This window comes from Giraffa tippelskirchi, chromosome 9 (genome assembly GCF_054371585.1).
Source record: "Giraffa tippelskirchi isolate mGirTip1 chromosome 9, T2T-mGirTip1v1.2.pri, whole genome shotgun sequence".
Classification (NCBI taxonomy): Eukaryota; Metazoa; Chordata; class Mammalia; order Artiodactyla; family Giraffidae; genus Giraffa; species Giraffa tippelskirchi.
Genome location: NC_137283.1, coordinates 13,265,273 through 13,289,718, shown reverse-complemented (window position 1 = coordinate 13,289,718; position 24,446 = coordinate 13,265,273). Strand labels below are relative to the sequence as shown.

The following is a 24,446-nucleotide window of genomic DNA, read 5'->3' as shown; positions in this document are numbered from 1 at the left end:
AGCTTGTGTCTGGTGTGCACTGCAGAACCAGGGAGGGGCAGTGGAGGTGGTGGGAGGCGATGGCTATGGTGGTGGCATGGCGGCAGCCGTGGTAGTTATGTGCATGGCCACTTCAGATGTGCCAGGCACACTTTTGGTGCTTGGAGTTATGTGTTCTGCAGGCCTTCAACAGTCTTTGCCATACTAAGGAAGTCCTTTCTAATGCTACCATAGATAGAAAGTGTAAGGAGAAGCAATGGAGACATCATCCATGATATTCAAAGAGCACAAAGGTATGTTTCTCAATGTTTCTAAGAACTAAAACAAATACCGCTGCATTGCTATGAAATCATGCTTTGGAGACATAAACCCCCCTCCCCACAAACACACACATATACACCCACCCTCCTCTATTAAAAATTTCAAAATGGTTGCAGATATTTCATTCACGAGAAGGTTAAAGGCGTTTCCCATCGAAAGAAGGATTAACTTACCGGAGGATTCTGGGACTGCAGATGTATACTGCGGCAAAATCCTAAATTCATCGAAAAAAATCATTTCTGGACTCCAGCTGCTAAAAATAATAGAATTATAGTAAATCATGGATAAGATTATAACATGCCATTTTCACATTCCAAACTGTTCAGGAAAAAGAAAATAATTCTTTTCTTTCAACTCATTTCTTAAACAATGCAAATTTTAAAGTAGCTTTTTCTTTCCAGAGCATGCAGCGCCATGAAATCGATAATTTTTGATCTTTCGGTTAGTAGGCAACATGGTGAGCTATTGCAGGGACTGCAGGCAGCAGACATGTTCTTGTCAGCTAAAAAAAATGTTCATATTGTTTTTGAATCCATTGAGATTTGTAGATGTGATACCACCGGGTTTTTTGTTTTAGCTTGCACTTAGGCTATAGGGACGCAAACCCTCAGTTTATCGACATATCCAGGTCTATCGCTTTATATATATTAAAAACAGGGAGTCTTACTGGATCTTAAACAAAAAATTATGTAAAAGGAGTGGCTGGTGTGATTATAATCCCATCATGCAGGGTCCACGGTTCCCATTTAGTGACATTTCGCAGAGGGCAACTTCTTAAGAACATTCCCGCTGTGCAGAGTGAAAAGCATGAACAAACCAAAGACAGAATTCATCTGTGTTTATAGTTTACAAACAATGAAAAACCTACTCTTTGTATGCCTTTTTTCCCCCACCTTATTATTTCATGAAAACTGCAGCATTTTCCCCACCCCCATGCAAACACTCACCACCCCAGCACTGCAGTATTCCGTCCCTCTCCTGCTTCTCCTTCGCCTTCTTTTTCGCTTTCACAAATTCTGCACGCGCCATCTTTGTGTGGGGTGATTCTTTGCTAATTTCAGTTACCCATTCTCTCACAAATCGGTTCAGAAATAGAAAATGATAGTGTGCTGTGGGGCTTAATTTGCCTAAATTTCTTCCAGCCTTCCCTTCTGACACAGAGACATGGGAACAACGGGGCGGGGGGTGGGGGGGCAAAAAAAAGAGAGAGATTTCTATTATTGCCATAACCTGTTGTATACAGTGGTGATAAAAAAAAATATTATTAACATAATAGCAACAGCTGCAGCCTAAATAGAAGCTATGAGATAATTAATGTGCTACAACAAATTAATTTGCTGCAGGTGTCTCTGCTGCGAACTGAGTAACCCATGCCATAGAAAGTCTAAATAAAATGATTCCCCCAGATTAAAAAAAAAAATACAGAGCAAAATGTCTTGTTCAGTAAATATTATGCGTGCCTATCGTAAAAAAAAACCTCCCCAGCCCCTTTCCCCCATCCCCTACCAAGATATCTCAAATGGTTTAGTCATCTGTGGGTAAGTGTGCAGTTGGATTGGTGTGTATGTGTATAAGTGTGCATGTATACAGGTATATATTGCTTTCTTAAACATATGGAGGTCTGATGCTATGTCTTAGTTGGAGAATGTATGGACCAGCTATAGATTTCTTTTTAAAAATCAGCAATAGTTCATAATATTTAAGAACTCGATTGGTTTTAAAGCAAAAATTAGTGTATTCATGTGTATAGCCAGAAGGAAAATAACAGGGTTGAGCTGTAGCCCATCTTTTAAAGATAATTAATGTCTTTTTTAAAAATCATCTTACAAAAAAAGGAAATGTGTTTGTAGTGTGGCACTCTTCATTGTTGAAAAAGAGAGACTTTTTTTTTTCTTTTAAACTCTCATTTGCTGTCAAGTTGAGTGTTTATGGAGAATGGTTGCTGGTTATATCACAAATGTGTTCCAGAAATACACTGAATCAGAGAGGGCAGTGTGGACAGGGCCTGGAGAAGGTCACAGTGCCAGAAGCAAATGTCCATTTTCTGTTTTGCACCACTCAGCAAAAAATAACTGTAAGCCTAGAAAAGTGGGAGAACATGTAGATTGATTTTTTTAACCACTTGACAAAAAGAATTCTCTTTGAGTAAGGATACAGTCATTTCTGAGTTTTCTCCCAATAATGCTACTGAAAGAAATGACATTTCTGTTTTCACTGCAGGCTTAGTTTGTTGTTTGTTTAAAACCCAAAAAAATATAAATGTTGTCACTGATATAAATTTTCAAGGCTGTTGGTTATTCAAATTTTTTTATTGGATGATCTTAAATTTTAATTCTAAATCTTACAATAAAGTAGACTAGTTTCTTAAACAAGGCATAGATCTTTTAAATAGCATTTTGATTTAGCTTCGCAGAAATTTTATTTCTAGGAAAGGATATAAAATTATTGAAACAGAACACTGTTCCAGGTATATCCAGAAGGGACACAGCATTTGCATGGGTTTTCGTTTAAATATATTTTGCTTTTCACATTCTTTCAGGTGGACCACGATACTCTGCGTCACCACTGTTCTCTAGACAAAAGTCCTGTGTATTTGTCACACCATCTCTCATGCAGTGACGGACATGCATTTTACTCCATCTTCCTTTTGTTTATGCTAAAGCATTTTCTTCATAATCCATTTTCAAATCTGCCCATATTTTAAATTTACATTTATAGAATTTGAATTGGGAGGGGAGAAATAGAAACAAAGACTGTATTGTTTCTCTCGTAAAAAAGAGGAGAAAGAAATAGCCAATTCTCATAAAAATGAGAAAAGTTGATAAGTATGAAATAAATCCATCTCCTCTGGGATTTTCCAGTAATTTTTTATGTTAGCCGACTGTGTCGTTCCACACAAATGGACCTCTCTGAAATCATATAGTTTTGTATTTGTAAAATCAATTAGAGAAAGAAAAAACATGCTTTAATTTCTGTTGCTTCAAGGGATCATCCATTCAAAATATTTTTCCTTCCACTATAAACTGTATTAGAATCTAAGCTATAAGAAATCAAGATTGTAAGTGTCTCACACACATATTCCTCTTTCCTGTGAAAGTTCTCTTTGCATAGCATTACGATCCCGATTCTTTCAACCTTTGCTCATATGACTTAGTTTTCAGAACCCGTATTCTTACATTAGAATGAGGAACATTGTGCAGGTTCTAAATAGTAAAAAAAAAAAAAAAAAAGGTTGTTGTAAACCAACTCATTTGGGGGTGGTTTGTTAAGGAGAAAAGCTAACTAATATAGCTAAGATGATTCCATATTTGTCTTGTTTTTAATAATCACATCATATTGCAGGTTTAGCCTGAGCTTGTCTTCTAAAATAAAAATGTCTAAATATTTTAAATTATGCCATTTGATTAGGAAAATAATTTGGGGGCATAAGCTCTCTAGATGTCTATTTATTTAAATTATATAATGTACTGCTGTCAATATATATATTAAATATCAATGAAGCTTGGTTTCTTTTTTAGGATAAAAGGTCAATATAGTAGTTGCAGTTGTTTTATTTCCTAATCCCAATAGATCCTCACAGGCACCATTTGGGTTATATTCACACTATTGAGGGCCACTCTTCTAAAACTCTGAAATCTTTCACAGAATCTGCCTTAAAGCTTTGCTTTACCTATTCTGAATGTGTGTGATTTGTTTTTTAAAACTAACTCAGCTTTATTACTCATAGTTGCTGATTGTTACAGAATCCTTTTGCGAATTATAAATTGATCTTTTCTATTAACTGAGTTTAAATAAACCCCATTTGGTCAAAACCACCATTCATGTGGTTTTTTTCCTAGCAAATGCACCTGGAATATATACTGATTTATGAGATCTCTTGCATCACTGTTTTCTCTAGATACTAAATTGTTTTGTGTGTATGTATCCCATGTCTTTCTTTTCTTTATGTTTTAAGAAGCAGGTGCTAATGACATTTTCAACAAAGAGGATGAGGATGGCTTTTCAATGTCAAAGAATTCTAAGATACCTCACATGACAGTAGCTGTACTTTTAGTATCTGTTGATGAAGAATCTGCATAATAATAAAAAGCTACTATAATATTAGTAATGTTTTTAAACAAATTTATGTTTTATTAACCACTGTGGAATCTATGTGAATGTGAATACTAATCACAAACATATACAGAGGACTCATTTTTCAGTGGACAGATGATTCTTCCTGCCCTTCTGGGGTATTCGGGCCCTTGCTTAACTTGGTACTAAGAAAGGCCCTGCAGGAATGAAAATAGGAGATGCAAATCCCACTCTGTGGTGCACCACTGCAGCAACCTGGACAGACCCTTCAACCTCTCTGAGTCCTGGCATCCTCTTAATAGTGGCAGTAAAAACAGTGGTGGTGAAAGTCAGTCATCCAAATGGTAACTTCCATTTACTCAGGTTATAAGCTAGATAAACAGAGCTGGAATTTGAACTCTGTACTGTCCAGTGCAGTAGCCATTCGCTGTGGCTGACTATTTAGATTTAAGTGAAATAAAGTTGAAGTAAAATTAAATTTTAACTCCTCAGTCTCATTAGCACATTACAAGCACTCAGTAGCCATATGCAGCTACCATATTGCACAGCACAGATCAAGAGCCATCACCGGTTCCATTGGGCAGTGCTGAACCAGCCTGACAACTGCAAAGACTGTACTTTGGTCACAGTTTGGATTTAGTTCTTCCTTCCCCATCCATTCTTTTACTCATCCATCCATTTAGCAAATGTTTACCAAATACCTACTACATGCCAGCCACCACGGTGAACACTGGGGAGTTTTCTCACGGTGCTGTTGTCAAGGGCAAATGTGATAGACATAAAAGAGCTTTTTAAGCGATTAAGTTTTAGATGAAAGATCATTTTAGGTTGTAGGTGCTATAATAGTAGGGCGCCACTTCATTGAGGGCAGGGTCTGTGTTACTCTTCTTGGAATCCTCTCTTCTCACCCCTACTCAGCAGGGTCTAGTACCCATCAGAAGTGAATGCAGAGCCTCCAATCATAGTGCATATGTGTCCATTTTTGTCTATCACTTTCTGAACCCTTTTCCTCAACCAGGGGCATTCATCAGGTAGTGTATTGTGGGCAGCATGGGCCATGGCAGCCCAATCATGTGCATGATGCCAGCGCTCAGCCAATCAGATTCTCTGCTTGGGACTTTGAAACTAGAGCAAATGACATGAAGAAGCAGGTTGAAATATTTTAGTGACTGCAGCAGTAAAGTCCACTTTCTACTCAACTCAGCTTAACTGGGTCTCTAGTGGCGAATCTTAAAAGCAAACTTTTTTTGTCCACCCCAACCCGACACCCCCTTAAGCCTCCTTCATGGGGTTGGTTCTACTGTTACCACTGATCCTGCATGAAGTAAGTACCCATGACCTTCCTGGTCTTTGTCATCTTAACAAAGTCTTCTTGTCACTAAGTTGCAAAACATGGTCTCAGTTTAACACTTCTATCTTCAGTCAAAGGCAAAAATTCTCCTCCTTGTCCCAGCAGGGGCTGTGAGGAGGGTGGCTTGATTCCTTCCTCACACTGAGGAGGGTTAAGAGGAATATGACATTTCTTAACAGATTGGTTACTGTCATCACCTGGCTTTTGCTCTCCAGGTCCTGTCAATGATTAAAGGTGGCCCTGTTGTGGACATTTCTGTGGGTTTTTGGAGCAACTCACCTGCCAGAGCACTCTGCCCCTCCCTTGGGTATGGAGCGACTCCAGCCCCTCTGACCTCCTCCTCAAGGATCTGCCTCCAGTCTCAAGCTCCCATCCCTTTCATGTTCTCACCTGGCCCAGTTCTGGGTCATCTGCTTTGACATTTCTGCCTGGTGACCTGCCCCATATCTTACGATAACATCTAAACGCTGTCCTATCTGTGGTTCAACTGCACTTTCTGGCCTGACTTCTGGCTCCCCAGGGACAGCAGAGGAACCAGGTCCAGTGGGGGTGGTGGCAAGTGTCCTCATCAGATGGGTCTGTAAGTAATGGTTCCCCGCCTCCTTGGGTTTCAGCTTTTATTTTGAACCTATTGCTTCTGCCTTCTCTGTGATATTGAGAACTATCCAATAGCCTTCAAATATGTTCTTTTTCTAGAGCTGGAACAAATGAACTTACTTACAAAACAGAAAGAAACTAACAGACTTAGAGAATGAATTTATGGTTGCTGAGGGAAAGGATGGGAGAAAGGGATAGTTAGGGAGTGGGTAACAGACAAGGGCCTGCTGTCTAGCACAGGGAACTCTGCTCCATGTTATGTGGCAGCCTGGATGGGAGGGGCGTTTGGGGGAGAATGGATACATGTATATGTATGGCTGAGACCCTCTGCTGTCCACCTGAAACTCGCACAACATTGTGAATTGGCTATACCCAAGTGCAAAATTAAAAAGTTTTTTTAAAATATGTTCTTTTTCTGCTTTAGCCAGCCAGTCATTTTCTATTTATTTTAGTTCAACACCTGCTCTGGTCAATGTTGCCACTGTAGTGCATCTTTGACTGTTGTCTGTCTCCCTAGCTTGTACCTAGTCACTGTATCGCTACTGTCTTTCACATGGCAAAGCAATGCATGCACCATGCAACACATTCAGACAAATCAGAAATCCGTAACACATAATTGTGCAAAAGTGCCACATAATTCCATGCCCCTCAGATATCCGTGTTCATCAGCATTGCTAAATTTAACTTTTGAATAATAGCTTCACATGTTTGAAATATATTTCACCCTATCCGCCAGTTACCATCACCACAACCCTCACCTTAACTCTCTTTTTAAAAATTTATTTATTTTTGGCCACACCAGGCAGTATGTGGGATCTTAGTTCCCTGACCAGGGATCGAACCCGTGCCCCCTGCAGCAGAAGCACACAGTCTTAACCACTGTACCACCAGGAAAGTCCGTTAACTCTCTTATTAATCTCTGCTGTATCCTGCCAGTTTCTCTATGCATATGTAAACAGATACAAGTTGGTATCATTTGTGTTCTACCTCCCTTTTTACACAAAAGATATATCATCTTCTTGCACTTTCCTTTTGTCACTTAACAATCCATCTTGGAAATGTCACCACATCCACTACTCAGAGAACGGCCTCAATTGTTTTTAAAGCTATAGAAAGACACATACTATAGGATATCATTTATATGTGGAGTCTGAAAAGAGATAACAAACTAGTGAATATAACAAAAAAGAATCAGGTTCACAGATACAGAGAACAAACTAGTGGTGACTAGAAGGGTGAGGGAAGAGGGGAGGGGCAACACAGAGTTCGGGGAGTAAGAGGTTCAACTGTTACCTATGAAATCAGCTACAAGGATGCACTGTACAACACAGGGAGTATAGTCAGTATTTTATAATAACTATAAATGGAGTATAACCTTTAAAAAATTTGTGAATCACTCTATTGTACACCTGTAACTTAACTAATATTGTACAGCAACTGTACTTTGAAAAAAAGCTGCATTTTAACTCTCCCCTTCCCAGTGATGGACATTAGATTGTGTCCAAGAGTTTGTCATTACAAATAGTGCTGCAGAAATCATCTTACACATGTGTCTTTTACGACAGCTGCAAACCTAAACTGTCAGGTAAGTTCCTGGAAGCGGGGCTGCTGAGCCAAAGGGTAAATGTACCAGGAGAGCAGTGCATGCACGCATGCTCAGTCATGTCTGACTCTTACGACCCCAAGGACTATAGCTGGCAGGCCACCCCTGTCCATGGAGTTCTCCAAGCAAGGATACTGGAGTGGGTTGCAATTTCCTTCTCCAGGGGATCTTCCCGACCCAGGGATTGAACCCGCGTCTCCCGCATCTCCTGCATCAGCAGGCAGATTCTTTTATCACTGTGCCACCTAGGAAGCCTAAATATTGTTGGGTTTCCAATAACTGGCGCTCCCAGTGTTGGAACAGTATCCAGTCCGTTCTCACCAGCAATGAGAATGCCTGTGACCTGGCAGCTTCACTGATGGATGGTCTGGGAAAGATGCTGCCGGGCCCCACCCATGCCCTCTGGGAGGTCTTCTCTAGACTACAGCTGCAACTCTGCCCCAGGGCTTTTTCCTGGCCTCGGGAAAGAGGCTTGACCTGTGTGCAAGCCTGGGGTGTGGACAGGGCAGAAATTCCCGAGAGTTCCTTCCCCACGAGCAGTCATCAGCCAGTGACAGGGAGTTGATGAATAAACACTCCAGCTTCTCATTCTTAGGGCTTCCCTGATAGCTCAGTTGGTAAAGAATCCACCTGCAATGCAGGAGACCCCGCTTCGATTCCTGGGTTGGGAAGATCCCCTGGAGAAGGGAGAGGCTACCTACTCCAGTATTGTGGCCTGGAGGTTTCCGTGGACTGTAAGAGTGGGACCGACTGAGTGACTTTCACTTCACTTCACTTCACTCCTCATTCAGAGGGGACAGCTCTGGAGGGTGTTTTGCACTGTCTCCACGGTTCTCCAATTGAGCTCCGTGCTTGCCTTCAGGACATACCATTCATAACATCCTTCTCTTTCCTCCTTACCTCCCTACAGGTGTTTCCAGCCCTCACCTCCAAATGAACTACCTACATTAAAATATTTGTCTTAGGATCTGCTTCTGGGAGAAACCAGTTGAACAGTCTGTCATCAGAATTTTGGAAATGTATAAATGATACCTCAATGTTGTTTGGATTTGCATTTCACTTGTGAGTGAAGTTGAACATAAATTCATGCATTTGAGCTATTTTATTTATATTTCTGTGAATTGATGGTCATATCTTTTGCCTATTAGTCTCAATTTCTATAAAAATCACGCTGTAATAGGAAGATTAGCTCTTTGCAATATGAATATTTTTCCAGTTGTCTGTTTTTTTCGTTTTTGTGTTTTCTTCTTTCCATCTCCTTTTATTTTCCTTCTTTTTTTTTTTTTTTGGCACCATTCAGAAGTTTTAATCTTTATGTAAACAAATTCATCAATCTTCTCTTTTGTCTGAATTTTGAGTCATGGTGAGAAATGCTTTTCTCCATTCCAAGTTATAGAAGAAGAATTACATGTTTTCTGATAATTCTTTTAAAAACTCTTGGGATCCAGTGGTTAAGAATCCACCTGCCAATGCAGGGGACACAGGTTCCATCCCTGATCAGGAAGATCCCACAAGTCTCAGAGCAACTAGGCCCACGTGCCACAACTACTGTGCTCAGACACTGCAACTACTGAGCCCAAGCACCTAGAGCCTGTGCTCTGCAACAAGAGAAGCCACTGCAACAAAAAGTAGCCACCACTTGCTGCAACTAGAGAAAGCCCTCTTGCAGCAACAAAGACCCAGGGCAGCTATAAATAAATAAATCTTTTTTTTTTTTTTTAATCATTAGTTTGCATCTTTAACCCACTGGAATTTATCCTAGTTGATATATTTTTTTTGAAAAAAAATTATTTATTTGGTTGCAGCAGGTCTCAGTTGTAGCGCATGGGATCTTTAGTTAGGATATTTAGTCGCAGCATATGGGATCTAGTTCCCTGACCAGGGATTGAGCACAGGCTCCCTGCCCTGGGAGCGCAGAGTCTCAGCCACTGGACCACCAGAGGAGTCCGTATCCTAGTGGATATTCATCAACTTTTACCTTTTACCTTCCGTGTGTTTTTCCTGCACTTTGACCTCTCCCAGAATCACCAGGACACTGAAACTGCCCTCAGGCTACTCTGAATGAGGTGTTGTGTTTCACTGCCCCAACCTGTTTCCTCTTGGAGACTACCATGGGTCTCTTGGCATCCCTCTTAACTTGGCCTTTACCTCCCTTATTAGCAGAAGAGTTTCCTGCTGCAGCATCTTTCTATCTGCAATAGCCTCCTGTATCTTTTTTCCTTACTGAGCCCATAGTTTATCTCAGCTCAGAGTGCATATTTTCTTCCTTTCTCATAGCTCTTCATGTTTTCCCTTTGGTTCTGTTCAAAATGGCAGAGGAACTTGTGTTCCATTTTCATGTGGACCTCGGCCCAATCTCTCAAGATTGCGGTGAGTTTTTCATTGCAGTCTCAAAAAGTAATGAAAACAATCGAGAGTGCCACAAATAATTTCATAAATCTGTGGGGTCCTTCTGCAACTCAGCACATTGCAGTGTACATTTTCAGTTTGTTTTTGTCTTGATAGTTGCTCACTCTTAGGGATAAAAATACAAAGATAGATAGATAGGTGGAGAGATAGTTATAGATAGATGGATAGAAACCTGATATATATAGATAGTTGGATAGATAGGAATAGATATAAATATAGATAGACATGATCTATATTCATCCATAGAATGCTAAGTCACAAAATTCACATCTGCACATGAACTTGATTAAATTCTGTTGTCTTAGCCAAAGTAGATAAACTAAAAGAATTTGACCTTTTTTTTATTTTTTGCTGTATTTCTGTTTGGCATCCCTCAGATTTGCTTCTAAAAATATTGCTCTTGCACTTCTGTCCTTTTTTATGATATTCTGAGCCCATTGTGCCCCCTAAATGTGAGTGAAGCATACTCCGTGATCTCTGACTTTCTTTTAATTAAGTAACAGCCACGGAGGGCCAGCCACTTCTTGGAATGAAAGACACTCATGTTCCGTCAGCCTGGTTAACTGTCCTACCATTGAATCAGAGACTCTGTTCAGTGAGAGAAAAGGAAACTGGCTATCATTCCTTCCTCCCGCGGGCCTTTTGGGCTCCTTCTGCCCACATATGACACAAAGAAAAAGCATCACCTCTGTTTACTCATGCCTCTGTGTGCTCCAAACTCTTATGCTTCGACCTGAGAAGAGAATATTCCTGCCTGCTGCCACTAAAATCAGGCAGGGGCTGCTTTCACGGATCCTCTCCATGGCCTTGCTATCTTTTTTTTCTTGCCCGAAACCAGGGGAGGGCAATGGGGTGGTGAAACACTCATCTCCCCCACGAGTCCTTCCTTCTTCCCGCCCGTCTGCCAAGTCATCTCTGTGGAAGCTTCCATCACAGATGGCTCCTCCGGCACCCCCACCCTCCTCATCAGAATACTCCTCCCCTGGGTGTCAGGAGCCGTGGGATTGTAAGACTCCATTATAATAAAGGTGACGATGAGAGATCTCAAGGAAGTCGAGCTCCAAAGTGAGGGAGGGAGACACATCAGAGGGAACGGGCTCCCGGAGCCTGGTAATGAGATGGAGACGACTTTTTCTGCTTATGGGTGAAAAAGACCAGGAAGTCTCTGAAGACAAAGCACATAATAATGTGATCACAGGGCCCTCCTAATGGGGCCGATGTGATGTGCAGAATACGTCTTCTTTTCGCTGCCTGACTCTCAGGTTCCAGAGGAAAGGGCTTCACATGGGTGTTTATTCAGTGGACCTCGCTCGGTCACACCACACTCCAGCCAAGATCTTTATTACACCAGAGTTACATGCAGGTATATGATTAATTGACTTAATAACCTTGAGTCTCTTAGGTAATTTTTTCTAAATTCTTTGTCTCAGAAGAATGAAAAAAATGTTTGATCAGACACACATTCCTTAGTAATGTTGTTTATTTCTTAAAGATTTGGTAACATGCTTAGCTGGATGCTCCTTTGCCCCTTTGCTTCTCCTAAAAGGTGGCTTTTTTTTTTTTGTCTTTCTTTTAAATAGAAGTGTATAAATTGGTTCAGCCAGCACGGCCAGCTTCCTGTGTAAAGGAGTGCCTGGTTTTGTCCAAGCTGGAATTTGGAGATGCAGGACCTCATTAGGAATGACCTGCGGTCCCCTTGGTGATGAGGAAGAAAGCTGGCCACACCTCTGCCCCATGTGCTCTGGAGATAGCTGGGGATGCAAATGCTCACGTTTCTCTTGGACTGTGACCCGGGCCTGACTTACTGCCGTGGCCTGACTGGGTTGATAGAGTCTTTCCTTTTTATTTTTTTCTGTTGATGTGCCTGTCGCTGAGTCTGATGATCAGAAAGGCAATCAAGTGCACCTCCCTAGTAGCCCAGTGGCTAAGACTCTGCACTCCCAATGCAGAGGGCCCAGGTTCGATCCCTGATCAGGGAACTAGCACCCACATTCCCCAACAAGGAGTTCACATGCCACAGCTGAAGATCCCATGTGCAGCAACTAAGACCTGGCACAGCCAAATAAATAAATATTAAAAAAAAAAAAAAAGAAAGGCACTCAAAGTCATGATTCTCCCAACCGCATGTAGATAATGGGGGACTTCCTAGAACTATTCTTTTCCAGAGGGTTTTCTGGATGTTTCCTGAAATTAGGGACTAGCGGGATGGTCCACCAGCCCTAAACACGTTCTGCTTAGGACTAAGGATTTCCAAATCCTTAACTGGGCATAAAGAATATGAATGGGTCTGGGGTTTCTTTTTTGACAGAAGTTTTACCTTTTTGATGAAAACTTTCTAAAGTTGACTGTGGTAGTCATCGCCCAATTTTACTAAATAGACTAAAAGTGACTGAATTCTACCTTTTAAATAGGGAAAGTGTATGGTATGTGACTTGTACTTCAACAAGGCTGTTATTAAAATGTATTCATAAACTTCCTTGTTAATAATTAATCCTATTCTTCTGGGGCCCTGTCCTTAATGAATCTAATGACAAGCACCTCTCAAGACCCACCTATGACTAAGTGCAAATGTCAGAAGAGATGAGCAGAGTCTGTGCAAAGATTTTTCCAGTGACAGACGCAGAAGCTCAGCGAGTTCTTACAAAACACTGTTATGCAACGCATTCATTTCAAAAGAGGGAATCTGAGTTTTGCATTACTTAGGTAGCCTAAGATTAATTTTTTTCAATGTTAGGGCAATATGCATGATCTTCTGGCCCCCACTGGCCCGTCACCCGCTATTTCCTGACTCCCTGGCATGAACATTCCCAGCGGAAATGTGGGGTCTCTCACGTCAGCATTTTCTCAGGGCCACTTCAGGTGGGGTCAGGACTCTGGAATGTCCTTAAATCCGGGGCTCTAGACTTCCTGTACCACTCCGCGGCCCCTCCCTTCACTTCAGTGTTGACCTCCAGGAGCAAGCCCCTGCATGTCTGTTATAGAAGCTGGTCCTCAGTCTAGGGGGGCCCACGTTGTCCATGTGCACAGAAACCCTGGGAAGACATGTGCCCACCCACACGGGGCGTGGCCCTTAATCAATGCCTGCGGGGTGCACACAGGGAGTGTTGAAAAGCCAGCCTCCCTGTCTCAGGTACAGACAACTCTGAGGCATCACTCATTCTCTGGAGCCCCTCCGAGGGCCTCTGTGAGGGATCCCACCTTTGCTTCATTTTCTCCCCTTCCCTGCTTCCCCACAGGTCTCCCCTGGAAGCATGTCCTCTAGAAACCCCCCGCACACCCATCCTCCCTGCAGAGGCTGGGAGCCCGAGCTAAGACCACAGTCCACATACCGGGCCCATCAGTGCAATGGCAGTAAGCGTGCCTGGACATGCTGCAGATGCAACTGGGCTCTGAGCCTTAACTGTGGGAATCCAGCCTTCCCCTCTGGAACACTGGAGTGCGTAGGCAGGCAACGGGTCAGTTGGGACTTGACAGAACCAAGAAGGAGGATGAGAAAGACACAGGCGTCCTGGAGCAGAGCCAGCGTTGTGGGCATGCCGTCTGTGCCATCACTAAGGGCTCTGCACTTAGAAGGACCCTGTCCCTGGTTTCATGATCTTACACTGTCATCTTGAAGTTCTCAGCACTCTTTGGAAAAGGGTCTTGAACTTTTATTTTGTGCTGGGCCTTGCAAATTACCTGGGCTTCCCTGGTGGCTACAGTAAAGAAGTCGCCTGCCAGTGCAGGAGATGTGAGAGGCGTGGGTTCAATCCCTGGGTCAAGAAGATAGTTTAGAGTAGGAAATGGCAACCCACTCCAGTATTCTTGCCTGGAGAATTCCATGGACAGAGCAGCCTGGCAGGCTACCATCCATGGGGTCACAGTCAGACACGAATGAGCAACTAGCAGTTTTATTTTCTTTTGCAAGTTACACAGCTAGTCCTAGTCCCTGTCTGACCATATCTGAGACTACAGACTCCTGGGAGTTGAAGGTTTCACAACCCAGCAAATGCCCTTTGGGCGTCTGACATTTGCAGTGTTTAGAGCTATGAGTATATGGGTTCCCAGATGCATACGTCAGAAACCCATTTGAGCCAGTTTCAGCAGAAAATGCATTTGTTCAAGTATATCAACAACCGAGAGATTCTGAGAGGTCCAGAGGAACAAACCTGAATGCCCAGTAGCAAAGAACAGTGGCCAGATTCTATCACAAATAGAAGACATCCTTGGACACAAACATCACATTTACATACCTGAGTGCAGGGCTCAGATGCGATCTGGAACCTTGGTCACTGGGAGCTAGCTGGCTACTTGGCTGCTATGCTCAGCATAATGGGTTCCATGTCTTTATCACATTAGCTTCCCAATCCAAGTCTCCAGTGGGTGTCCTGTCAGTTGAAGGCTGTCTCTTACCTGCGCCTGAGAAGCAAGAGGCATTCTAAATAGCTTGTCTCTTAAGGAGGCATTGGTGGGGGCAGAAGGGGAGGGGTGGGAATGTGGGATCATGAGCCAGGGAATTTATCCAAACACAGGAAGGGCATTTAAAGATATTAGGAGGCATCCAGGTGTATCCACCACCCACTACTTACATACATTGGAATTCTGCTGCTGACTGTGCACATAGGAAGTACTGGTGGCTCAGACGGTAAAGAATTCACCTGCAACATGGGAAGACCCAGATTTGATCCCTGGGGTCGGGAAGATCCCCTGGAGAAGGAAATGGCAACCCACTCTAGTATTCCTGCCTGGAGAATTCCACGGACAGAGGGGCCTGGCGGGCTATAGTCCATGGGATCTTAAAGTGTCAGACACGACTGAGCAACCAACACTCTCTCATAAATGTGGAATGAGTTGCACACACTCAGTGATTCGGTGGTTTCCTAGTGTGTTCCCCCTCAACTAACTCTTAGGACATCCTATACCTTATTGCCCTCTTGGGGCTGCCCCAGGCCCGTGTTTCAACCCCATGTCCCTGGTACTCTATTATTTCCCACCCACCTGGAATCCCAAACCAGGACAACATGGGTACATTTCTGCAAAGCAAAACAGAACCCTCAGGTTATAACCCTTAGGTTATAAGATGTTTGTTTACCTGGAGGCAGGTGGAAAGGTGCTTGCTGAATGTTGCTGGCTGCCACAAAGCCAATCTCACACACTCACTGCAGGTGGCAGGTAATAAACCTATTTTTATGCAAAAAAGGATCTCTTTGTTGCTAATAATTTTTATGCCGCTTCTAGCCCGTTCAGAGGGAGTATTTTTCAGAATCAGGTGTTAACAAAGTAATGAACCAAATAAAATGTACAGTTAGCAATTATCAGTTTCCTTTGATGCACCCGCCCTAGAGTTTGTTATTGCCGATGCGATGTAAAAGTTAAACAGGAGAACAAAAGAGTGCCTTTGGGAGGGGCATGAAATCAGCATTTAAAAACAACTGTTTCATCCATTTTGTACCTTCAGATTGAATACATTTATTTCAAAGGAGAGACTGGGGTAGACAAAGTGGAAATGGGAGGAGGGCCTGCGGTGGACACCAAGCTCCTCAAGGCGGGGCTTTTCGGCGGTTTTGGAGGAGGTTCTGGGTGGCCTGGGGGCTTCCCTGGTGGCTCAGACAGTAAAGAATCTGACTGCAGTGTAGGAGACCTGGGTTCGATCCCTGGGTCGGAAGATCACCCGGAGAAAGGAATGGCAACCTTAGGTTGCCACGGCTCTAGTATTCTTGCCATGGACAGAGGAGCCTGGCAGGCTACAGTCCATGGGGTCGCAAGGAGTCAGACACGACTGAGTGACTAACACTTTCATTTTCTAGGTGGCCTGTGGGGAGAACACCTTGGTGTCAGAAGGATGAGGTCGGGCAGCCATCAGCAGGGTCAGAATCATGTCTTACCCTTGAGAACACACAGGGTTTAGACAGGAAAGAAAAAAAGGGCTGTGCCTGGTCTCTCCCCACCCTGGGTTAGTTCGTGGGCTGGTTTTTCTGAAGCTTTACTACTGGTTGGGGAGGGGTTGGCATGAACCGGGGCTCCTCTGAGATGCTACTCTCTGCCCCTAGTTGGAAGGACTGCTAACGTTCATCCTCCCAGGGAGGGCAGGCATTGCTAGAGCCTTCAGTGTCCTTTAAGGGGTTGTGGCTCTGACCCCTGTCTCCCTGGGAATAAGCGAGGAGGGCAAGGGCTTCCCAGGTGGTGCTGGTAGTAAAGAACCCACCTGCCAATGCAGAAGACATAAGAACCACGGGTTTGATCCTTGGTCAGGAAGATCCCTTGGAGGAGAGCATGGAAACCCACTCCAGTATTCTTTCCTGGAGAATCCCACAGACAGAGGAGCCTGGAGAGTTATAGTTCACAGGGTCGCAAAGAGTCAGACGTGACTGAAGTGACTCAGCATGCATAGCATACATGGTAGGTGCTCAGCAGACACTTGCTGATCAAGGGCTTCTTCCATTTAAACCTTCGTCTGGGCTGCTTCCACTAGCGCATTCTGCCCCTCTCCATGCTACCCATCTGTCACTACGGCTTCTTAGAATTTTGACAAAGCATTAAAACAAAATGAAGTCATAAATCTTGAGCGAGAGGCGTTCTCTGGAATGTCAGGAATACATAGTCACTGTGCACAGACTGCCCCGCAGTCGGGGTCCACTCCTGCACATCCCCAGTCCTCAATCCCGACTCCCCTGGGCTGCCCAGGATGGGTCAGATTCCATGTGTCCACCGTGAAGGAAGCAGCCACGTACTTAGAGGTAGTTTCTGAATAACCTGTGCTGTGTGTTTCTGCTGACCTTAAATCTGAAGCCAGATAGACAAAAAAAAAGCCACAAGGATGAGACAGGCAGCTGGAGAGATTCAGATTTTAAGGCACCACTTGCGTCTAGGAAATCTCATCTCTGATTCCACGTGCCGATCTTCACGTCTAACACAGCGCTTCCTACTCGACCCTTCCCGCAGCTCTCCTTGTGCAGCATCCTCTGGGCTCTGGTCTCACCTCCTATTGTCCTCAGGAGATGACGAGGCTCTCTTCACATTGAAGGGGAGATACAGGATCTCACATCTCAGCTGCCATCCCTGAGATGTGGAACACACTCTTTCCCGCCCCTGGTGGAACCCTGGCAGTGGCCGTAAATTCACAATCAAACTCATTTCTGGGTATGTGGGAGGTGATTTTCTGAACTGAGATTCCTTGCCTTCAGCCTCTGAGATCAGAGCAAGCCTAAAGGAAATCAACCCTGAATGTCTACTGGAAGGACTGACGCTGAAGCTCCAATACTTTGGCCACCTGATGAGCCAATTCATTAGAAAAGACTCTGATGCTGGGAAAGACTCAGGGTAGGAGGAGAAGAGGGTGACAGAGGATGAGAGGGTTGGATGACATCACCAACTTGATGGACATGAGTTTGAGCAAGCTCCGGGGATTGGTGACGGACAGGGAAGCCTGGCATGCTGTAGTCCACGGGGTCGCAGAGTCAGACATGACTGAGCGACTGAACAACAACAAATAGAGCTTCCTCTTTTTCTCCCCAGATTTGTCAAGACAAGTTCTTCTAGTGGGCCAAGCTGCAACTCACCACCAAGATATTTCTGAATCTTTTCTCTTCAACAGGATGCCTACATCCTCCAAGGGGGCAGAGGGGATGCCAAGTCAGCTGCTCCTTACACGTGCAAGAAGTACACACGGAAGAATAAAAGCCACACTGTGCAGCGCCCTCCTCACGCTGCACTTGGAAGAGCTTTGGCTTCTGAAACCTAAGAAATATCACTGGTCCAGTGGTGTAGGGCACACCCATGGTTCCATATCCCGGCTCGGCCACTCTCCATCTGTGTGACCTTGAGCAAGCAACTTGACTTCTGGGACTCCAGCAGGTCCACTGTAAAATGAGGGCAATGATTGTACTGCCTTATAGAGGTGCTGCGAAGATGAAATGGGACAGGGCATAGCCTGGTACCTGCATCACACAGAAGGAGCTTAGTGGACATCAATCATTACCCCGTTACTCAGATTGGGCCAAGGAGAGAGACGAGACTTTCCTGTAAGCCTGGAATCCTGAAAGATGCTCTCCTGAGGGGCATATGAGCAGGGGCTCGGGGCACACGCTGTTGCCCTTTACAGCAGCAGCGAGGAGCCTTCCACTCTGACCGGCCTCCCTGACACGGATGGCAGCGTCTGCCCGGATGACCTTTAAAATGGGTGAAGCTGTGGGCCCAGAAGTTATTGCTCTCCCTGTGACTGTTCTGCCTAACTATCCTTCTCCCTGGGATTTGACTGACCAGAGGTGAGCTCGAGAGAAAAGGAGGGACCAGATTTCAATAAGACCTTCTGCCCAGCACAGAGGAACTTGTGGAGTTTTCAGAGAACTCGGGCAAACCTTCCAAAGACTTTGAGCAGGAGGGTGATAGGACCAAAATTACGTTTCTGGAAAATCACCAGGGAAAACGATGCACACCGACAGGTAGACGTCTGGCCATAGAGTCAGGCAGGAGTCAGCAGGTAGGGGAGATCAGTAGCGGACTCCCCAGCCAGATAAGAGGTGACCCACCTAAAGCAAAGAGGGCAATGGGGGTGGAGGGATGAGGGAGTGAGGTGAGGATGGGTCTGAGGGGTCAAGAGGTAGCATCACAATGTTATGTGGCAGCCTGGACGGGAGGGGGTTTTGCGGAGAATGGATAGATGTATATGTATGGCCGAGTCCCTTCGCCGTTCACCTGAAACTATCACACCATTGATAATCAGCTATACCCCAATACAAAATAAAAAGTTTAAAGTTTGTTGGGGGTCAGGGGAAAGCATCAGCCATGCTTTGTGAATGGCTGGGTGCAGCAGTGGGCTGGGAGGAGGGCGGCCGTCACGGTTCTGCTGGAACATAGCGCTGCCCGAGGAAGCATGAAGACCAGGGGTAGGGGAAGATGAGCTTTGGGACAGTCTGAGTTTGGGGTGCTTGTGCGAGGCCCCCGTGACAGCTCCTCCCTGAAGATGTAGGCTCAGAGCGAGGTAAGATCTGCACTGGGGATGAGCTGCCCAGGGAGAGAAAACTCAAGCGACCCACAACCATGGCTGTGACATCAACCCAGCGGAGTTACACATCAGCACAGCCTCAGCACGGCTGGGCACTGCCTACCCTGGGGTCCTCGGGGGAGGGGGAGGGGACCGCTGCTTCTAGAGAACTTGGAGGGGTAGCAATGCAGAGATTCCGTGCAGGGCTGGGGAGCAGAGCAGTCTCAGGGGAGCCCTCCTCTGGGCTAACACTGGCGCATGGCATCCCACCTTCTCCCCAGCCCCTGCTCAGAGCCACCCTCAAGTGGGAGAGAAGCCAGCCCAGAGACAATCCTCTGCCTGCCCTGAATCCCCGGGGATGCCTGCCAGGGAGCACTGGGCCTCTGGGGAGCTTTGCTTTCTCGCCTCTGAGGCTCTGCAGGGCCCTGGCTGTCAGCAGGAGACAGGAGGGCAGCATTCCCCAAGGCTCAGCACTATTGCGGGGGCAGCATGCCAGCTCCAGGGGCCTCTGCTCTGGCAGAGGAGGGGGCGGGAGTGGCAGTCATGCCTGGTGGCAGCTCACAGGTGAGCACTGGGGGATGCAGTCCAAGGAAAGAGGGAGGGCCCTGTACAACCAAGTCAAGCAGAGATGGACAAAGTGACTCAGTCTCCTTGAGAACCTACCTGAGGCTCAAGACTGACCATGGGGTCCTCTGTAGTCAGGGACATTATTTACTCGCTTATCATCATTTACTCACTTATTGTAAGTCTCGTGGAAATGCCACATCAAAACGGCCTCAATCACTAGCACATCCTTAGGCTCTCATACTCGTGAATCACCTACCCTCTCAACATCAAGAGGAATTTCATCACCCATTCGTCCATCCTTCCATCCATCCATCCCAGAGACTGCCACTGTGCCACACCCTCAGATGCATGTAGAGAACACAGAGGTGATGCAGACACAAACCTAAGAAACCCACAGCCTGGAAGGAAGGGAAAGATTAACAAACATGGTCCCCAACACCCCCACCATGACAGTCTTCCTGTTATGACTGGTGGACTTCAGAACAATGGTAGGGCACATAAGTGGACGTGATCAGTTCCACTTAGGTTGGAATGGGTGGCTGGTCAGAGAGAACACAGCTTTTGAAATCGGTCTTGCAAAAAGCAAGAGGGATGTTTAGCAATATGCTACTCTGTACATCTCTAAAGTTCCTGAAGTTCTAGTAGTTAATCTTTGCTACCTTGAACTAACTCGAGGAGGAAATGGCAACCCATTTCAGTATTCTTGCCTGGAACATCTCATGGACAGAGGAGGCTGGCTGGCTGCAGTCTGTGGGGTCATAAAGATTCTGACACGACTGAGGGACTGAGCATGCACACACCTTGAACTAAAGACCAAACCAGAGGTCTCCGGGGGGTATGGGATGGATGGAAGAGCAATTGATTCTTTTTAATGTCCTGGTTAGATATTGGAATATGACTTAAATTTAAATTTTCCAAATATTTTAAAATACGAATAACTGCAAAATTTCACTGAAAAAGAGAATTAGTCTTTTCTAAGAGCCCTGGCTATTGTCAAAAGAAAGAAAAAGGAAAAAGGCAAGAGGTGTTTTTTTTTCCAACAAATCAGCCTTTATAACTTTTAGGGAAGAGGAAGCTAAAATATGGACATTTCTATCACTCATTTTTATTTTGTTTCATAATCGCCTGATTCTGTTAAAAGGGGCTTTTAAAACTCTCATAAGATTTAAACTATCTTTTAAAAGTAAGTGGAGGGCTTCTCTGGTGGTACAGTGAGTAACAACCCACCTTACAATGCAAGGGACACTGGTTTGATCCCTGGTCCCAGAAGGTCCCACATGCCGTGGAGCAGCTGAGCCCGTGCGCCACAACTCCTGAGCCCGCGCGCTGCAACTACTGAAGCCCTCAGGTCCAGAGCCTGTCCTTCACAACAAGAGAAGCCACTGCAATGAGAAGCCCTCACACCACAAGGCAGAGTAGCCCCCGCCTGCCACACAGTGAAAGCCCAAGCACAGCAATGAACACCCAGCACAGCCAAAAGTAAATAAGTAAATAAACCTGAAGCTCCAATACTTGGGCCACCTGATGTGAAGAGTCGACTCACTGGAAAAGACCCTGATGCTGGGAAAGACTGAGGGCAGGAGGAGAAGGGGGCGACAGAGGATGAGATGGCTGGATGGCATCACTGACTCAACGGAATGAGTTTGAGCAAACTCCGGGAGATAGTGAAGGAGAGGGAGGCCTGGCGTGCTGCAGTCCATGGGGTCGCAAAGAGTCAGATATGACTGAGCGACTGAACAACAACAATAACAAGAAAAGAAATCTAAAAGTAAGTAGAGAGACAGGAATTCCAAGACATCAGAAGAATGGAAGCGGCGCTTACTGCAGATGCCCCTTACCATCACGTGAGCCCTCTGCACTTTGTGTCCAGCATGCCCCAGCCTTACTCTGGGGACTTGGACATCCCCAACTCCAAACACATGACCTGGGAAGGGCTATGACAGTCACGAGACTCTGACCCCTTACTGGGGGATCATGTGACCCAAACAGGACCAATCAGGGTCCGTCTCTGAGATTTTTCGATTGGAGTTGGAGAAGGACCCTGTCCCAGGGGTTACGGATCAGAAAGGAGTTGAAGTTGAAGAAGAAGGTGGCCTGATTCCCAGCCACCCAGAGAAAGCCTGGCTGCTGTAGGAGAGGATGAGCCAAGGAGATACAGGCAAAGCAGAGAGAGAAACTGAGAGCTCTGGTTTTGTTACTTGTCAGTGAAAGGATACAGAAAAATTAGCTTCGAAGGGCTCAAAAGGATTAGGGGAAATAGGTCAACTAAGAGAATCCAAATGTAAGTGGTTCACTGGGGGCACTCAGTGTGGCAGAGGCAGAAACACGAGACAGTTTTTTCGCTACTCATTGCTGTGCTCTATGGTATCTCCTTCTCTTGATCTTTAACTGATCTAAGCAGAGTCCATAACTTTCTGGCCACTTTCAAGGATTAAACACAGCTGGGTCCTGATAGAAACACCAGCCTTCTATCCAATGCCGTGATTTCTCCTCTGCCACTGCTGCCTAGACGTGTGGCTCAAGGGACTTGAATGGACAGAAAACGTGCTCTTCCTTTGCCTGACTCCCTCTCCCTCGTGTTTCCAACTGGTCTACACTGGGGCAGTCAGGGAGGGATGGGAAGAAGGGATCACCTTACCTGAGTCTCATATGGTGAGGTGGCCTTGATTTCTCTCTGGTTCAGGACAGTCTGCCGGGGAGCACAAGTTCTAACGGCTCCCAATGTGCTTGGCTTAGATAAGTGACCGGTGGACCCTTCTGTCTCATCTGGTAGGCTAAGACGAAATTGAGCTGCCAAGCCCTGTGAAGCCCTCGCTAGAGATTTGAAGGAAGATGAACGGTGCTTAAGTAACAAGAAGACCGTGAAATCAAACCATTAAAAACAATTTCAAGACCAGTCAACTTCCCTCACCTTCTTTTCAGTGTGATAAAGCCCCCCAAAGTCATCTGATGGCCCTTTTGATCTTGCTCAAGTTGGTGTGTTGACTGTCTCACCACGTTCCACCAGGGCACAGTGGTGCTCCCTGCTTTGGGGAGAGGCTGCCTCTAAAGAAAAGATGGAGAAAGGCAAGACTCCCACTTCCTTCCCCCGCTTTTGCCCTTCTGAAGTCACTAAGGTTGCCTGCAGGCGCACCTAAGAGACAGAGACTGAGAGAGACTCACTAGGTTTACCTTTCTCTTATTTTTAAAAACTTCTTTCATCCAATCTGAGCTCTCAGTCCCTCTGCACTCCCTCAAATGAGTTCAATATTGAGATCTAGGGCTTCCCCAGTGGTTTAGCAATAAAGAATACCTTGCAATGCAGGAGACTCAGGAGATTCAGGTTCAGTCCCTGGGTCAGGAAGATCTCCTGGAGGAGGAAATGGCAATCCACTCCAATATTCTTGCCTGAAAAATCCCACGGACAGAGGAGCCTGGAGAGCTACAGTCCAAAGGGTCGCAAAGAGTTGGACACGGCTTAGTGACTGAGCACATGAGCACACATCAGGGTCTAGAGGAGACTGATGTGGCGTTTTTGGCCCATGGAGCAAGATGCTTTAAATCTACTGGTGATGGTGGTGTGGGTGTCACCTGGGAGGACATATATTTCTTCTTCTGTCTCAAAACCCAACTTCTATTTTTTTTATTTTTTAATTTAAAAGTTAATTGTACAAATTATAGAGACATGCATTCTCCTTTGAAACGTTAAATCAAAACACTTTGGATGGGATTAAAGTTCACTTTGACACACAGTGCCCCCTTCCCACTGAAGAAGTAAGAGTTGTTGCAGGAAGATGTATGCCCTCCGCAGTCTTTTTTCAACTCATTAACATGCTCGCTATGTATGTATGTCCTCGTAGAAAATATAAAGAATGTGTGTTCAAATTTATCACAGGCATTCTCTTTTGCACACTATTCTACAACTTGTTTTTCCATTTGACGTGGTCTTTCAGGTTGGAAGGACTGAACTCAGAGCCATCTCTTTGGTTTCACAGCCCAGAAGGCATGAGGGAGGCTGGAACTCAGTCCATCTCTGCTGACTTAGCGCAAAGGGAGGCCTGCCTTTCTTTGATTGGTCTACCCAAAGGGGACTATCTTTTTCTAATTCATTCAAAGATGTGGTGTGTCTGTTATACTTAAAATGGATAACCAACAAGGACCTATATTGTATAGCACATGGAACTCTGCTCAGTGTTATGTGGCAGCCTGGATGGGAGGGGAGTTTGGGGCAGAATGGATACATGTATATATGATGGCTGAATCCCTTCAATGTCCACCTGAAACTATCACAACATTATTAATCAGCTGTATCCCAATACAAAATAAAAAGGTTTTAAAAAAACAAAGATATGGTGTGTGATGTGGTGGCTCTGAATGGATTCTCTATGCTCTATTTAATTGCTTTGTAGTATTCCCTAATGTAGACATATTGCTTTTTTTGTTTGTTTTTTTATTGAAGGATAGTTGCTTTATAGAATTTTGTTGTTTTCTGTCAAACCTCAACATGAATCAGCCATAGGTATACATATATCCTCTCCCTTTCGAACCTCCCTCCCATCTCCCTCCCCATGCTACCCCTCTATGTTGATACAGAGCCCCTGTTT

The 24,446-nt window shown here is 45.0% G+C and overlaps 1 long non-coding RNA gene across 1 annotated transcript; it reads right to left on the bottom strand.

Moving 5' to 3' along the window:
• Positions 1-473: 473 nt before the first annotated feature.
• Positions 474-18,172, bottom strand: LOC145520645 (uncharacterized). Its single transcript, XR_014064692.1, has 5 exons — positions 16,519-18,172; positions 15,406-15,494; positions 14,903-14,971; positions 14,567-14,732; positions 474-550 (listed from the first exon to the last, which is right to left on the bottom strand). It is a non-coding gene; the product is annotated as an uncharacterized LOC145520645 (long non-coding RNA).
• Positions 18,173-24,446: the final 6,274 nt, after the last annotated feature.